Source organism: Myotis daubentonii, chromosome 6 (assembly GCF_963259705.1).
Source record: "Myotis daubentonii chromosome 6, mMyoDau2.1, whole genome shotgun sequence".
In the NCBI taxonomy this organism is placed as follows: domain Eukaryota; kingdom Metazoa; phylum Chordata; class Mammalia; order Chiroptera; family Vespertilionidae; genus Myotis; species Myotis daubentonii.
Genome location: NC_081845.1, coordinates 2887538 through 2905288, shown reverse-complemented (window position 1 = coordinate 2905288; position 17751 = coordinate 2887538). Strand labels below are relative to the sequence as shown.

General features: G+C 47.2%; 1 protein-coding gene across 3 annotated transcripts in view; it reads right to left on the bottom strand.

Moving 5' to 3' along the window:
• The window catches only part of PRKN (parkin RBR E3 ubiquitin protein ligase), a 533123-nt gene that overhangs the window by 514570 nt on the left and 802 nt on the right, over positions 1-17751 (bottom strand). The window lies entirely within an intron of this gene.

Below are 17751 nucleotides of genomic sequence, written 5' to 3'. Positions count from 1 at the left end.
AAACCATCGTTCGGATGTATATGCGGGGGACAGCATTCTTAAGAACATGGTAAGAGTTAAAGGTTATATAAGTCTACTGGTCACACTGGGTAGACAGTGGTTCTCAACCTTCTGGCCCTTTAAATACAGTTCCTCATGTTGTGACCCAACCATAACATTATTTTTGTTGCTACTTCATAACTGTAATGTTGCTACTGTTATGAATCATAATGTAAATATCTGATATGCAGGATGGTCTTAGGTGACCCCTGTGAAAGGGTTGTTCGACCCCCAAAAGGGTCACGACCCACAGGTTGAGAAGCGCTGGGGTAGAATGTAAGTGTGAAAACAACTTCTCTTTAATTTTGGATTTAAGAGGAAGGGGAAAAGAATCCTGATAATTGTATCCTTGCATCAAGGATTCAAAAAGATGTTCCTATCTAAAACTTACTTCTTTAAGAAAAAATAGCTGGAGAGTGAATATATAAAAGTTCATTAAATCATGAGTTAAACTTCTGGTAAATATAAAACCAGGCTTTTCCCCATTAAGCTGTAAACAATGGCTCTGGGATGAAAAAAAAAATAATCCTTAGACAAATACACTATGGAAAGGCACCTCGTGGCCTCACTTTCAGGACACACAACATATAAATATTATTTATTAAGCAAAAACTAGTATTCAAGTTATGGGGTTACTAGATATCCAAGTTAACCTACTTTCTTTTCTTTTTTAACTTGTAATATTGTTCAATGATAACTGATGATTCTAAGCCAATAAAAGACATGCTCTGAACAAAGCAATATGCAATGATGTGTAGGCTGCTTTCTTGAGTGTGGCAGGAGAAAGGACATACACTTTTAGACATACTATTCAATACGAAAGATTAATTAAAATATTTTCATTTTGCCAGGTCATCTCTGGTCTGGTTTTGAGAAAAGCACAAATATTCTATTATACTGCCATATTAAAGAAACAGCACAATCACTATTTTTGTAATATAGTCTCTTTCTGAAGAGAAAAATATCACAAATAAGTGATCGATTTAATTTTCAAAATTTGTTTATGGGCTAAGACAAAAACAACAGCATATAGCAATTTAGTTTTTTTAAAAGAATGTTTTCATTTTATTTTTTTGTTGTTATTGTTGTTAATCCTCACCTGAGGATATTTTTCCATTAAGTTAACTGAGGTATGTGCCCTTGACCAGAATTGAACCCAGGGTCCCTCAATCCACAGGCCGAATCCCTGTCCACTGAACAAACTGGCCAGAGCCAAATAGCATATTTTAAAACTAAAAAATCCAAAAAGAATTGCTACTATAGTTAATTTTTAACAGTGCTAGTGACTCAATCTGGCTGTGTTCCCAAGAAAAGTGAGTGATGTTTATGGTAAGAGTATTTGAAAAGAGCATGAGAAACCATATACATGTATCTACACTAGAAACTTACAGATTTTATGCCCCAATTAAGACCAGCAAATAAGCTAAGAAGAGTCTGCAAGGAAAGATAAAAGAAGTGGAAATCAAATCTTTATTTTAATTATCTTTTATAAAGTTAATATAAAATAAAATTTCCCTGAGCACTAGAGAAAGCCAAGTAATCGAGCGGGACATTTTACATTTTCAGTAAATTGGAAATGGGCAGGAGAGCGGATTCCCTTTGAGACAACCAAACAGGCCTTTTATGACATTGATTCTAAACAGCGATGAAATACTCAATGATGCATGCAGTGGACATCTTTCTCTTCCACACCGAGAATTCCCCCCACTTTGAAAGGATCTATTATTTCACTCACCCAAAGGCCCGCAATCTGACAGGCTGTGGTTGCACCCACGGGCCGCCCCCATCCTGGGCAGCCTTGGGAAGAATGCTGCCGGCTCCCACACACCATCAGGGAAGCTAAGGCTGCCCTCCCCCCCCCCCCATGGGGAAGCAGTCCTCCCTGGCCCCTAAACCCTTCACATTTACTGGGTATGCCAAGACAGCGAGGGCCCGACTACATGTTTACCTGGGCCATTTCTCAGGCTGCTTTGGAGATGAGAGAGAAGGCTACCTCTCCCCTGGACAAACAGAGGCTTGGTTACTGCTTGCTATAAAAGCAGTGAGCGCCCCAAGCTCAGAGCTCCTCAGTGGCCATGCAAACTCACCACATCCACGGCACCCATCTGGACCAATGCGGGCAAGGATACTGATACCAGTGTGCTGAGGTTCATGCTGGTGGTGGTCCCCGGCCCCGGGTCCCAGGCCTGGGTAAAACCATATCACCGCGACAACGGGGCCGCGAGGCCTTCTGCCCAACAGGAAGGCAACGTGCGGGAGTGCTGAGTCCTCACAGCTGTGCAGCGGTGTCCATGAGGATGCCTTGCTTCTAGAGGCCCATCCACATGAGAAGTTCCTTTCCTTGAGCCCCACTCGGCAGCTGTTTGAAACCAGCCGTAAAGTGCGCCTGCTCACTGACAGGGAGCAGCTGTCTCCCTCCACACCCCCTGGTCCCCGTCTTCCCTCTACCCTGACCTCAGGCAACCAAGCCTGCAGCTACTCAGAATGCTGTCTGTGTGGCATAATCAAAGCAGGCCAAGGTGATCCAAATCAAGTGTAGCAGCAGATTCCAAACCAGAGTGACCGGGGCTCTCTGTGTGGGGGAGAGTGGACCACGGAACAGCTCTCTAGTGGGGATGAGAGTTGCTTTCTGGACCATCTATTGTCCTCTGCTATTACTGGCAATGACACCAAAGGTCAACAAGTCATTACAAACTCCTCGTAGGAGTCATAACAGATAACGTAATTGAAGGAGACTGTCTTAATTAAGACCGACGGGTCTCTGCCTGGGATTTAGTTACCATGGGCTGAGTCAGAGACCCTGGGGTGTGGTGGGGAGGCAGATAAATGGAATCAATATTGCAAGTTGGCCTCATCCTGCTCTTGGGGCCTATTGATCACAGCTCGAATTAAATGCTATATGAGACAAGTTGAATAGATTTGGTCCCAGTCTCTGGTGGCCCAATTAATCACATGGAATGACATACTTATGTGAAAATTCAGCACAAGTGAAGATGGTGTAGGAAAAACTGTTGGTTATTGTGTGAGAGCGTTTTCTTTAGGCCTCTAACCCTCTCCTGCATGTCTCTCTGACTTCCCTTCCACCTGCGCCATGTGCAGGGTTGTTGATGCATCGGGTAACTGACAGCATGTTTATCCCCAGACATGGAGAAGGCTTGTGACTGCTTGCTATAGAACTGGTGGATTCTTCAAGCTCAGTAAATGGACACATGCACAATGAAAACCCCTACATACCCAGAATCCATCTGGGCATATCACATCACCCCTGTGGAATTTGGGGGCAAAGAAAACTGGCATAAATATGATATGCTTATGCAATTTGCTGTATTATAAGTAATAAATTCTTCATCCAACCCATGGTTCTTGTATCTCCTGCCAGTACCCATGACACATTAGCAGGCAAACTTATTACTTTGTAAGTAGAGTAAAAAATCAATTCCCAGACCCAACATGCTTATCTCTGGCTTGAACCATCCCCATACCTGATGTGCTAAAGTTGAAGCTACTCATCTTAGAGCCTTTGATGCAAACAAGAGAAACAGTTAACATATCAATGTGAAAATCAGGATCAAGTTCCTATCTTCTAGAACAGGGGTGGGCAAACTTTTTGACTCAAGGGCCACAATGGGTTCTTAAACTGGACCGGAGGGCCGGAACAAAAGCATGGATGGAGTGTTTGTGTGAACTAATATAAATTCAAAGTAAACATCATTACATAAAAGGGTACGGTCTTTTTTTTCAATAGTTTTATTCATTTCAAACGGGCCGGATCCGGCCCGCGGGCCGTAGTTTGCCCACGGCTGTTCTAGAACCTACACCTATGGGTTCTCCTATGAGAACTCCATCCACATAAAACGAAATTCCTCACTTCAGTTCCAGTCCCCAGAGCAAAACGCCTAGAGGGGAACCGTTATTACCCACCACCACCACCACATTACCGTGTGGAGAAGAAACTTTCAGTATGTGAGTGATTGCTATGCTCTAGTTTAGGGGGAGGGTGATTTGAAATAAGCCTGGACGAGGAGGGGGCATGAATAAGGAGTACTACTAGCCATGGGCAACATGTATATATGTTTAATTCCAAGCCTGATTTTCAGAAGTACTATCAATCAGTCAACCAACCAACCAACCAAACAATAAGCCTATTATCATGGAAGCAGAAAACAGCTAAAAGACCATTATTTATAAAGTTAGGTCTCCGCCAAAGGGTAGAGAAGGCAGGAAAAGTATGTCAGATCCGGGGAATTAAAGAGCTGACAAATATAATTTTATTTTCCATTATCAAAAATCCTACCAAAGCAAAATATTTAGGGTTCAAAATTCACCTTCAGAAATCTAATAAAATGACTCAAAGTGCTTATTGCATAGTTAACTGCAAAAGATTGTCTATTAGCTATGACTTCTCACTGTGAGAAGCAAATACAAACAACTTGAGAGGATGGAATAACACCTTAGAAGCAGAATGATGAGTGCCAACATTCAACGACTTCAGCGTCCTGTCCAGCCTTCCAGCTGCCATCACTGTGCCGGGTCAGTGCTCTGGACTGACTGCGTAGAACGAACCGCTAAAAACTAGGGAGATTCATGTTGCCTCAGGAAGGAACTTCCTATTCACTGGCCTCCACGCTTCATGACAAAGAAAAAAGCGTGGGTTTTGAGAACAAGCACAGACGTGAGTTTGCTGGACGGCGTGTCTCCGCCCGCTGGGAGCAGGACGGGTGGTAGCTGCTCATCACAGGGCTCTGCGTCACCCTGAGTGAGTGACGCTGTGGCCCTGGGGCTGGCGGGAGACATGTGGGTACAAAGACACTGCTGGGCTGTGCTCGCAACCACGCCCCAACTACCCATCATTCCCAAACCGGGCCAAGACTTACACCTGTCTTACAGACGTGTGAGGGGAAGTCTTTAGAGCACGGGTGCAATCCCCCAACACTGGTCCTTTGTGGTAGCACCGGGACTTTCTGTGGTTGCGAGTCTGGTCCGAGGGGTGGAGGAGGGGCGCGAGCATCCATAAAGGCTGTGGGAATGACATCAGAGCCCGTGGGACGCTAAGAGCATGGAAACAAATCCATCTGCCCACTAAAGAAATGCCTCAGGATCATTCAAATGCACCCCCCCCAACCCCCGCCCCAAATGACACTGCCCTGAAGCTGCCGTGCAGGCCCCAGGCCTGCCGCTCCCCTTGGCTTTGGCCTGTGGGCTTCTTGCATCGATCACGCGGCAGCCTGAACTTAATCGAGATGATGGGGTCAAGGAAAATCAGAGTGTCTACCATTTAGCTGCAATAATGCGATTAGGAAGCTTTTAGGGATATTGTGATCACGTTGCAGCCGGAGCACACGTTTCCCTGAGAGCACTCGGGAGAAAGCCGCCTTAGGGGAGCAGCAAGTTCAGGCCTCCCAGAAGCAAACGCACGTCCGTCGTAAAGTGAAAGCTGAAGGTGGACGAGAGACAATGCGCCCGTCATTTATGCTCCAAACACTTGCATAGAGCAACTACTTTCAAATCCGGCTCATTCCAGAACCACCATCACGAGTGGCTCCCTCCCAGGGCTCGCACTGGAGAAGCGGCAGGGAGAAACAACAGGAGGTGGGATGTGAAAAGCCATCGTCCTGCGCTGGCTCTGTTCTCGCCCCAGAAAATGTGACAGGCTACACTCCCTCCTAAAATTAACGATGACGCAGCACTCTAACGTACTGAGCACACCAGCACTCCCCCGCCTATTAGTCCTTCCGTCCATGTCCACACTCACGCGGATGCTGCTGGGCTGGGGGCGCAGAGATAAATGCAGTGAGGCCCCACCCCAAGGCCAGTGCCAGCAGAGCGTGCGTTCCGCTAACGTGGTACCCACCGCAGGTGCAGGAAGGGAGGCCAGAGAAGACAAAATGAGAGAAGACAAGGGCCTCTTCTCCTCAGACTCAGTCACGGATTTACAATCACTAAGCACAAGCACTTTTCTTCCCTCAAGAAGGACGTGGGCAATGAAGCTGAAAGCATTAACAGGGAATGAGAGGAAGTCTTGAAACTCGCAGGAGATGGCCCTGTCACGACGCTCTGAAGTCCACCAGCCATGGACGCGCCAGGTCGTCCTGATCACATGAAGCCATGCATGTGTCGGAACAGCACCGAGGCCCATGTGGGGGCCTGTAACAGGCTCAAGACTGTGGGACTGAGCTCCTGCCGGTTTCATTTGTTTTCCTATTTGAATTCACGCCCCACTTTCAGCCACAGCCCTGCCACCCTCTCTGTCACTGTCTTAGAGGAGCCACGTTCTCCACGTCTGTCCCTTCGCCCCTGACGACTGCGGGCACTGAAGTTCATGTCCTCTGCGAAAGGGCCTTAGGCTCCAACGCTCAGCTGTGTGGACCTGCTGCTCTTCCTTGAGCCAGGACAGACCAGACTAGCATTGTCATCGTGTCTATGTCAACCAAAGTCACGGTGAGATGGCACGTGGCCCGCTGCCGAAGCCCTTCCTAAAAATAAGTGTGATCACGCCCCTTCCTGGCATTAAGACCAAGTGAGTTCCTCATTACTCACGGGGCAAAACCGAGCTCTGCAGCCTGGCACCAGGCCCCCCCTCCCCGCCCTTCACCCCGATCCCTCAACATCAGCTCCGCCACAGCCCTGGTGCTCCAGCCCCATTGGCTGCTCCTGCCTGGCACAGGGGCGCCCACAGACCCCAGGGCGGGACGCTTCCCCCACAGCCTCCCTCCGGATGGCGTGTTCTGCTGTGTCCACAGCGTCTCCCCTACATTGCGGCGTCCTTGCTGACATACGCAGACTTGTGCCCGTCACAGGCCCTGTAACGCATCCTCTCAACCAAGGCTGGTTGAATTTTATATTTATTTCCTTACCTTTTTCCCATAAAAATGCAACTTTTCCTTTTCTTACAAATCAAATTCTGCACCTACTTTAAAAATTTACTCCACATTTCCCTGCGAGTTCCTCCTAATTGTACTAATGACGTGGAAGGAAATGCTTCCCAAATGTTTCAGCTAAAACTGCCGCATGGAACCAAATTCTATACCGACATCTTTTTTTTTAAAAGGAAGCAAATTAAGTTATACAATCTTGTTCCTTTTTGTCCTTTATAAGTTTACCAGAATTTATTTAAAACATCTAACTGTGTAATTTTCAACCAAGAAAATAACTAGGCCAGACTAGTTATTACTTACGAAGGGCAAGAGAAAGTTAAACTACTCCACAGGAGCGTTATGGCTGAGGTTCTAGTGAATTGTTAAAAGAGAAAGAAAAATGTACATAAAACGGCCACTGGCCCTGCTTTGCCCTGTGCTGCTGGGGGAAGTCACACTTCCTGTCACACGCATAGCACAGCCCCCTGCCCAGCGGGACGCACACCAGCACCTGGCCCCGCAAACTGCCCAGCTGAGCCTCCCACGCGTCCGGGAGGAGAGTCGCACGCTCCTGGCCACCTGGGCAACTGCCTGGAAAGTGACTCATGTCCTTGGCCGGTTTATCAACTCACCCACACACACAAGCGCCCAGATCACATGAGGGATCACCGCCTTGCCTCCAGGTGACCGCCGGAAAGGCCAGATCAAATGGCGCCCCTGTCACTGCAACGTCCTCTATCTGTCGTCCTGAGTTCATAACACGACACTTCAAAACCAGCTCCCAATGGAGGCTGCCTTCATGGGAACTGTGGGGGGCTGGACGGGACCGCTGCCAGATGTCCACACCCTGATCCAAAGCCTGGGCACCTCGGCCAAGAGGGCTTTTCAGATGCCACTGAGATCCGCTGGGGGCCCAATGTAATCACACGTTGTTGTAGAGAGGGGCAGGGGCTGCAGGGAGGGACAGCCAGTGATGAGACAGAGCGGGCGGCCAGGGGCCAGGAGGGGCCTGCAGGAGTGGGAGAGGATCGATGCTCCGCGGCTCACCCCTGATTTCAGCCCCTTAAACTCTCCTGTGACTGTGGCCTCGGGAACGGCCAGAGGAGAGTTTGGTGCTGTTTTAAGCCACCAAACGTGCGGTTAACTTGCTATAGCAGGAACGGGAAACTAAGGCAGCCACGGAGTGTGGGTGGTGAGCAGCGCCCTGAAAAAGTCAGCGTGATGGCGGCAGTGGTGTTAGCTTTCCAGGGGCCCCTGCTCTTACCACCCAACCCGCGGTCACTGCAGGCACCGCCATTCTTTATCGCGCATAACTTGTCACAAAAGGATCATCAGTTCCGCATGGGTTCCAGTGGCCATGCATTGTCCTAGCTTTAAAACCGCGTTTATAACATTTACTGTATTTCTAAAATATGATCTGCTTAATGTTGAAGATCTGAAAAACAGAAAATCACAATGAAAAAAATCCCACAACCCAAAGATAATAATTTTTGGTTATACCTCCCAGTAGATTTCATATATAAGTGGCAATTAATGCAAGCTGGTTTTAAGTTAGGGTAACGAAGCTCTGAAGTTAATACTTTTTAAAAACAAGTTCTTCACCGTTAAAGAATTCACACATATTCACCAGCCATAGGTCATTAACATCATTCACCCTGTTGTCATCATTACTGAAGGACAAAAAGAAAAGAATCATGTCACCTCCAGAAACCTGACCTCAAATGGCGTAGCCACCCTTACCAGCTTACCTTGCATTCTAATATCCTATCTAATAATAGACAAACAGGGTAATTGACCGTACCTTCGCTATGCCTCCCATTGGCTAATCAGCGTGATATGCAAATTAACTGCCAACAAAGATGGCGGTTAATTTGCATATGGTTTTTAATTTGCATATGTAGGCTCCAAGCGGTGGAGCAAAGACTGAAGGCGAGCTGGAGCAGCGAAGATGGAAGACGGAAGGCGGCTCTGGCCAGAGCAAAGGCCTGGGTCCTGGGTGCCGGAGGAAAACCGGTGCCTGCAGCCAGGAGAAGGGAAGGCCTATTGCACGAATCTTTTCGTGCAACAGGCCTCTAGTTTATAATAATTAAATTGGCTGCAGAAGTCAGAAGAGATTTTTAAATAAATTTATACACAAAGGAAGGTGAAAACCATGACTAGACCCCATAGAGAAGTTCCTTAGATAATTAAGCCCCAAATAGAAATTATTCGAGATCCTCCCTCTCTCCCTCGCAAAAATCACGATACAATGTTCTGCAGTGCGCAGTGCTGGCCAGCGCACGAAGACACATGTGGGACCCAGCATACAGCTCCAGCATCGCACACTGAGACTAGGTGGTAATTTCCTTGAAATGGGCTGATGGGGGGAAAAACACATCTGATGGAAACGCTGCATGTGGTGAGAAACTGCCTGTGCACACACATCCACAGAACGGACAATAAAGAAAGGAGAAAGCTCCAGAGAGGACCGCGACGAAGGAAGAAACTCGCCTACCGACCCCTGGCTGGGGTTTCACCAATTCCTCAGTGCAGAGTGGGAAGCACGTATCAGCTCTCCGTATGCAGACCATGTACGAGTGTTCAAAATGCCTGCACAGGGAACGCAGGCAGCTCCTGTCCAATACTGTGACTGCAGGCGTCTTCACTTGACATTGTTAGGTGTCAGCACAGGTAACCCTCCAGATCCGGTGGTAGCTGCAACTGCGGCCTGGTCAGCAGCCCCCACGGCAGCCACCACCAGGCCGCTGCCTGGGCGGTGCTCAAGTCCACACCTCTCGGTCTGAGGACACGCCAGGGAGCTGCAGAGGACCCTGAGCCAGAGTTCAAGGGCAGAGAGGAGACCTGGAGCATGAGTTCCTTTTCTTAAACCTTTCTTTCTCCAGGCAGTAAGCCTACCCCAGCCTCTGGTCAGCCCAAGCTCACCTCTCCCCAAAACTCGGGCATAAGGGAAAAGAGCCGTAGGCAGGACTGAGTGCCCTGGAAGCACATGGAGGCGGGCCCCGCACGGGGCTGCTCAGACCGCTGCTCCCTGTGGCAGGGGCGCAGTGGCCCCCGGTCTCGGCAGTCACGCCACTCCCGTCACGACCTGGGATACACTTCTTTATTTTTTTGTTTTATTGTTTAAAGTATTACAGATAGTAGTACATGTCTCCTTCCCCCCCGCCCCCATTGACCTTTCCCCGGCCTCCCCTACCCCCGGCACATGCCCTCACCCCCCACCCCCAGTGTCTTGTGTCCATTGGTTGTGCTTATATGCATGCATACAAGTCCTTCAGTTGCTCTCTTACCCCGCCCCACCCAACACTCCCCAGCCTTCCCACTGTAGTTTGACAGTCTGCTCCATGCTTCTCTGCCTCTGTATCTATCTTTTTGTTCATCAGGTTATACTGTTCTTTATTATCCATAAATGAATGAGATCATGTGGTGTTTTTCTTTCACTTTCTGGCTTATTTCACTTAGCATAATGCTCTCCAGTTCCATCCATGCACTTTTTACCAGCAGTGGAGCTGGGGAAACGGGTGGCAGTGGTGGCAGGCAGAGAGGAGCTCACCTCATCATTACCCAGACACCAGCTGCCCCTGGGAGCTGAAGAGGGAAATGGGAAATCCCAGCTCCTGAGAAAATCGAGGACTGTGGGAAGAAAGGTGAAGAGAAACGGGGGGGTACAGGTGGATGCTACAAGAGGCTCACCGCAGGAACACAAGCAGTTCACCCTTTGGGTCTGTGTGTCCAGGATACTGACAGCACAGCGTGAGTTTCGGTCGTCTGACTCCGATCTGCCAGGTCTGGAAGATGGATGTGCCCTGAAGAACAAGCTTACAAAACCACCAGGCAGTTCCACGGGCTTCACCTCAGGTCATTGCATTTACGCACCGAGACGCCAAAACATTTAACAAAAGGAGGAACTGGTACGCTCATCAATCGTGAGGACAAATAATGAACTATCTCAACTGGAACACCAACATTACTCGGCTCCCTAATCAGTAATTTTTGTCCTAATTTGATGAGGCTGGGGTGGGGGTTTGCGAGATGGGTAAGGTTCTATATATGGTACACAGTGATTTTTCTCTCTTCCAACATTAAGGACTCTAACATTATCCTTGATGAGGAACCCTGTTCAAGTCTTACAAGTATATTGGATAAATCATCCAAAAACCCCAAAAAACAACAAAAAACAAAACAAAAAACCCCAACATTTGTCCAAGGACATTCTCAACACATGGCTCGGCACATACGTTATGCGGACACCGAAGGGAACTGCCCTGGGCTGGGCCACTCAGCAGCTCCAACCACAGCGATGCTGTCCTCACATTTAGGGCAGAGACTAAATAGAACCCTAAGCACCATGTGCCACGTATCAGAGGAGATACAGACTGTTTATGGGACAGAAATAACTCCAAAGCTGTAGTGCCCTGAGTGAAAGCATACCTGTCAACAACAGGTAACACATTCTACAGAAATAAGAACAATTTTTTAAAAGTGTGGCTCTTGATTAGAGACGAGTTAGTGACATATCAGACCTATGTCATCACCTGAGAAGAGCCGTCTCCTACCCCACAGCCCGGCCACTCTCAGTGGCCGCTCATCCCCCACGTGAGGGAAAGCAGAGGCGATGAGTGGTTGCCGGGACTTCTCGCACTGTTGGCACATGTGGGATACCCTGCAGCTTCCCATATGGCCACAGACATCTCTCCTAAACACCACCCACTCATAACGTCCTCCTGTTCACAGCGGCTCAATGGCTGACTCCTTGCTACCAAGTAAAAACCCACCCTCCTGACACTGCTTCCATACCAGGCCCTAGCCTGGCGCCAGCCTCCTCCTCTAGCCTGGCCTTGTCACATGCCCTCCCCATTCCCTGGGCTCCTGGATCCCCTCCTCCTCCCACCCCAGCCCCAGCCCCACCCCCACCCCCACCCCCAGTTCAGAATGCTGCCTCCATCCAGCTCCCTCCTCCCTGTCCTTAGGGACAACTCAAAAGCCCAGGAAACAGAGGGCCTGGGCTCAGCTGCCCTCTCCAGAGCTTCCCTGTGCAAACTTCCATCGTGGTACCTACGGTTTAGGATGTCAACCCTTTCTTTTTCTCTACACTTTCTACACCAGGAGTGAGGACCTAACAAATAGTAGTTGCTAATTTCTTTTTTTTTAGATCTATTTTTATTGATTTCAGAGAGAGAAGAGAGGGAGAAAGAGATAGAAACATCAATGATGAGAGAGAATCATGGATCAGCTGCCTCCTGCACGCCCCACACTGGGAATCGAGCCCACAACCCGGGCCTGTGTCCTGACCGGGAATCGAACCGTGACCTCCTGGTTCATAGGTTGACGTTCAATCACTGAGCCACGAGGGCTGGGCAGTAGTTCCTAATTTCTTAGTTGATTCTCAAGCAGTTCATTGCTTCAGTCTGAGGAGGGGGTGAAAGGTGGGGTCAGGTGGAGAGCCCTTAAAGAAAACACCCTAGAAAGTTGGTCCTTTGAAAGGGGTCTTGAGGCACGCACAGCCGTTTCTAGACGCGCTGTACACAGGAGAGGCCTTCCTGGCTGCGAGAGTCACAGAGCCAACGCAGAGAGCGCGGGCAGGTGTGCTGTGAGGAGGTGTGAGGAGGTGTGGGCATGTGTTCACACCGACATTTCTTTCTAAATACTCTGCTTCCAAGGGAGATGGCGTCCCCCAAACATGCGTTGCCCTGTCCCCTGTCCGCTACAGCACCAGCTCTTTGTGGTAGGACCTCTGGTGACTAACTTTGGAAAGTTACCAAAGATTTCTCCGTATCTTATATTTCTCCGTGTCCTTCCCCACACACAATCCATACACATACACCATCACCCCTGGCCCCCCCGCAGAGCGCCACCTGGTCCAATGTCTTGGAAAGAAGTGACACCGAAATCCTTAGTGAGCTGAAATGCCTATGAGTCCAAGGAGGAACGCTTTCTGTTTAGTGACACAGGTGTTGAATAAGCTGGCGGAAGCCCTGGGTGAGGGGGACCCGCGGAACTGGGGGAAACAGACGCATCAAGGTAAGTCCTTTCAACCAGGATTCTCTCCTGTCGGTGAGGGACAGGAGCCAGGGAGGCGAGCTGCGACATCAGTCAGCCAACTGTCACACACATCTCTTCCTCTAACATCACAAAACTTGAGAGAAACCATTCAGACTACTACAAAGAAACATTCAAAATGAGCTCATTAAATGCAAATTAAAACAGAAACACCGAATAAGCACTGGGCCTCAATTAAAGGCTGAAGAAACAGCAGGTAAGAAACAATTTTCACTGATCAAAGAACTCGCAGCGAACGGAAGGAAGTATTCTGCATGGAAACTGCTCTCATGAATATGAGGCGTTTTGAAGTGAGGCGAATTGTTCCTTTTTGCATTTTTCAAAGGCGCTTTGGAGGCAGAAATGGATTTGCGTTCCTCAGTACAAAGTGCGTTCATTGTCTCCTTTCCAGGCGATGAAGCTAGGAGGCTTCAAAAAAATGCAGACTTCAAAGAAAGCCCGTAGAAACGGCTCCAAGATTGAAAAGGGCGCGAGGTCATTATTTTGGAGCCTTTGGACTCAAAGGACTGTACATAATTATGCAAAATCTTCTATGCAAAAATGTAGTAGAACTTCTTGTGTGACACAAGTCTACCCGTCACAAGTGGAGGCTTGAGAGCGTACGATGGGCGCTTGGCTGTAGGTCACCTTTCATCCGAGATTACGGAAATGGCAGGACAGGTAGCAGAACACAGTATCTTCAACCAGAAATGTCAATTCTGAGAGCTGAAAGTTCACCACCTGCAAGCTTGAAAGCAAATATCTAGATTTGTGGGCAAACAGTGAAGGTAGACTGCCCATTCATGATGGCAGGCATTGTGTGTGTGTGTGTGTGTGTGTGTGTGTGTGTGTTTCTCACTCATGTATCCCTGGCACCTGGAGCAGGACGGGCACACAGTAGGTGCTCAATGGTTGGATCTGCTTTCATGCAAGTAATGTGTTAGGAGAAGTGAGAGGTTTACCTTCATAAATTCCTTTCACAAATTAAAATACCCTGTTCTTTCACCTACCATAAGGCAAAAATAAACCTTTAGAGGACACGGGGGGAATGGGCAGTCCTACAAACACTGCAGGAGGTCAGAGCCTCTGAGGACAGCTGTGCAGCTGGGCCGGCTCGAAGGCACGGAGCTGGGGAGGGGAGCGGTGTAAAGGAGAGAGGAGGCCCAGTGGGTGCTCCGGGGGGATGTCTTTCTGTAATCTTTCAGCCCAGAGGGGCAGGGCAGGTCTCTGCTACCTTGTGGTGGTAGACAGGCGTGTAGAAGAGTGTGGTTTACTTTAGGACAACCGGAAATACTTGGCAAAATTCAAAATCTTACAAAGGCTTCACCTAGAAAACCTACCCAGACACTGTAATAAGGTTCTTACTTTACATATATGCTAACATATGCAAACAAAATGATATAGACACAAACATTCCTGATGATAACAATTGTCTGTAAACTTACTGAAGGCTCATTTATTGGAGAGTATTTGCATAATTTATGTACATCCATAAAATGAAAGACCAGGCAGGAATTATCAGGGGGTAGATCTGTACATGCAGACATGTAAGTCTTCTAGGAGAGGTTAAGTTAAACAAGGTACAGAGGAGACTATGTTCCAGTTATTGTGTTATTTTAAATCAAAGTCTTTTTAAAGAAGAAGACGTTGAATTTGAAGTTCAGTACTGGTAACATTGTTGTACACATATGCATGCACCTTATTTTATTAATTTATTTTTTAAATAACGGTTTTATTTTTTATTGATGAAAGAGAGAGAAGCATCGATAGGATGCCTCTCGTAAGAGCCCTGACTGGGAATCAGACCTGCCACCTCTTGGTGTATGAGAGGATGCTCCAGCTATCTGAGCCAAACTGGCCAGGCCTACCCATTCACTTTAACATCTGACACTGGACCACAAACATCACTATAAAATTGCTAAACACGTTCTTTAAAAAGACAAAAAAAAAGAAAATTTAAAAAACTGAAATACAAAGAATTGCTAGTTTTTAAAGGGTGAGATATATTTTTAATAGAGGCCAACCAACAGAATTGGAGAAGATATTTTCACACAACACCCACCTCCAATAAAGAGTTAATATCAAAATATATAAAGAACTCATATAACTTAACAACAACAAAAATTTAAAATCCAGTTTAAAAAACGGGGAGAGGCTCTCAACAGCCGCTTCTCCCAAGAAGACATACAAAGGCCAACAGAGATATGCGAAGATGCTCAACATCACTAGCTGTTAGGGAAACGCAAATTAAAACCAACATGAGACGCCCCGCACACCTGCTGGACCAGCTGTTACCAACAATTCAGTGACAAGTGTTGGAGAAGTTGTGGAGAAAAGGGAATTCTCATTCACTGTAATGGGAATGTAAACTGGTACAGTCACCATGGGAAACAGTATGGAGGTTCCTAAAAAATTAAGAATAGAATTACCATGTCACCCAGAATCCCCGAGTACCTCTCAGAAATTTCTGAAAGCGTTTATTTGCAAAGATATATGCACTCCTGTGTTTACGGCAGCATTATTCAAGGTGACCAAGACATGAACACAACCAAAGTGTCCCTCAATAGATGATTGGGTAAAGAAGATATGATCCATATATACAATGAAATACTACTTAGCCATCAGAAAAGATGAAACACTGCCACTTACGACAACATGGATGGAGCATCAGAATATCACGCTAAGGAAAATACATTAGAGAGAAAAAGTCAAGGACATATGCTGTCACTCATACGTGGGATATAAAACTGAAAACAGCAAATGAACAAACAAGGAAAATAAACAAACCTCACTGACACAGACAACAGTATGGGGGTTACCAGGTGGAAGGGGGGGTAGGAGGAAGGAGAAGTTAAAGGGGGTCAAATAAAAAATACAGAGGTGCCAAAATGACATTTTTCTAAGTTGAATTTTCTTAAGGGTTTTCCATGCTGCTTATATTAGCCTGCAGTCCTTCTCCATACGTCTCAGTCATCACAGTCATCAGTTTTCAGACTTAAGTTGGATTGTGTTTCCGTAGCTGTCTAGGTCAGGGCAGCTGACATCTCAGTCATTATCCAAGCGAGAAAGGTACGTGCTTTGAAGCGGTCTCAGTGCCAAGACAGCTGCATTGGTAGAGAGGTAATGCCTTACTCCTGTGCTACCCAGCAACCCGCTTCCTGGCTTTCCTCCAAAGGAGCGAAGAGATAAAGAACGTGGAAGAGTGCTCTTTGCGTTGCAGGAGGTGTAGCATCACAGAGAGCACAGACATGAAATGGGCAAGTTCTGAGGAGCACAGGTGTTGAAACAGAAAAGACAACCCCCAGGTAGGCAGTTACGTGTATTTTGATCCAGCGCATCACTGGGTGTGAACTGTAATGCCTACCCCGCTCCAAAGCTGTAACAGCAACTGGAGACCCCGCGTGCCCAGCCTTCCCTCCCACGGCTCCCGCTCCCACGCACCGGCACCACTATCCCCCACAGCCGGGCCCAAGGGGCGATGGGGGTTTTTGTCAAAATGTGCCTACCGGTAGTCATAAGCAAGGCAACTAGTTACCTAAGTCATTTATCGCACATTGTCCTCCCGGTTGTTGGTTATACGTAAGGTGCTTTTCTTAGGATGGGACAGACATTTAATTACTTGCGTCGTAATTAACACTATTAAAAGCAGTAGCTGGAATAGGACAGAAACATGTTTTTGTTGTTAATCCTCATCCTCGAGGATATTTTTCTCGTTGGTTTTTAAAGAGAGTGGAAGGTGGGGGGAGACAGAGAGAGAGAAACATCAATGTGAGAGAGACACACCAACTGGCTGCCTCCTGCCAGCGTCCCTACAGGGATGGAGCCTGCAACCTACATGCTTCCGACCGCAATCAAACGTGCAACCCTTCCGTCCACAGGCCGATGCACCAACCACTGAGCAAAACTGGCCAGGGTATGAAAAAAGCCTTTTAAAAATCCACTTTAAATCCTTCATGTCATTACCAGTTAATAAGAACGGTCTAACCATCAAATCCCAAGGTCACACTCTTTCTTCTTGTGTCTCTAAATAAAAAATAAAAAAAACTAAACAAAACTGCCTAAACACATTTCACCCTAATAGTTATTTATGTAATCATTTATTAGATACTCAATTTGGAATTAAGTGATGATTTTTAGATCTGAAGTCCCTGTCTTCATCTATAGCTTTGTCATAAATTTGTTTCTTTTTAAATTAACCATGCACTGGATTACACTGAATTAAAATCATACTACATCTGACTTCAGATGCGATGCCTTTGTTGCAATCAAGAGTGTTTCACAAATGGCGCTCATTGGAGATAATCCCCAAATAAGTTCACCAACTGGTACAGCTTATAGAGCAGTGGTTCTCAACCTGTGGGTCGCAACCCTTTTGGGGGTCCAACAACCTTTCACAGGGGTTGTCTAAGACCATCGGAAAACACACAAAAAATTACATATTGTTTTTGTGATTAATCACTATGCTTTAATGATGTTCAATTTGTAACAATGAAAATATATCCTGCATATCAGATACTTACATTACGATTCATAACGGTAGCAACATTACAGTTATGAAGTAGCAACGAAAATAATTTTATGGCTGGGGGTCACCACCACATGCGGAACTGTATTAAAGGGTCGCGGCCTTAGGAAGGTTGAGAACCACTGCTCTAGAGCAAGGCTCTGTCATCATCAACCCCCCTAAGGATTCATGGGGGGCACTGGGGAGCGTGTGTTCACGCCACGCTGTGCATTCGCACTGATGCTCAGAGGCACCCCTGAAACCACGTTTGCCTAACATTCCCTGAGCTGGGAAGACTGCGCGCTCATATGGCAACCG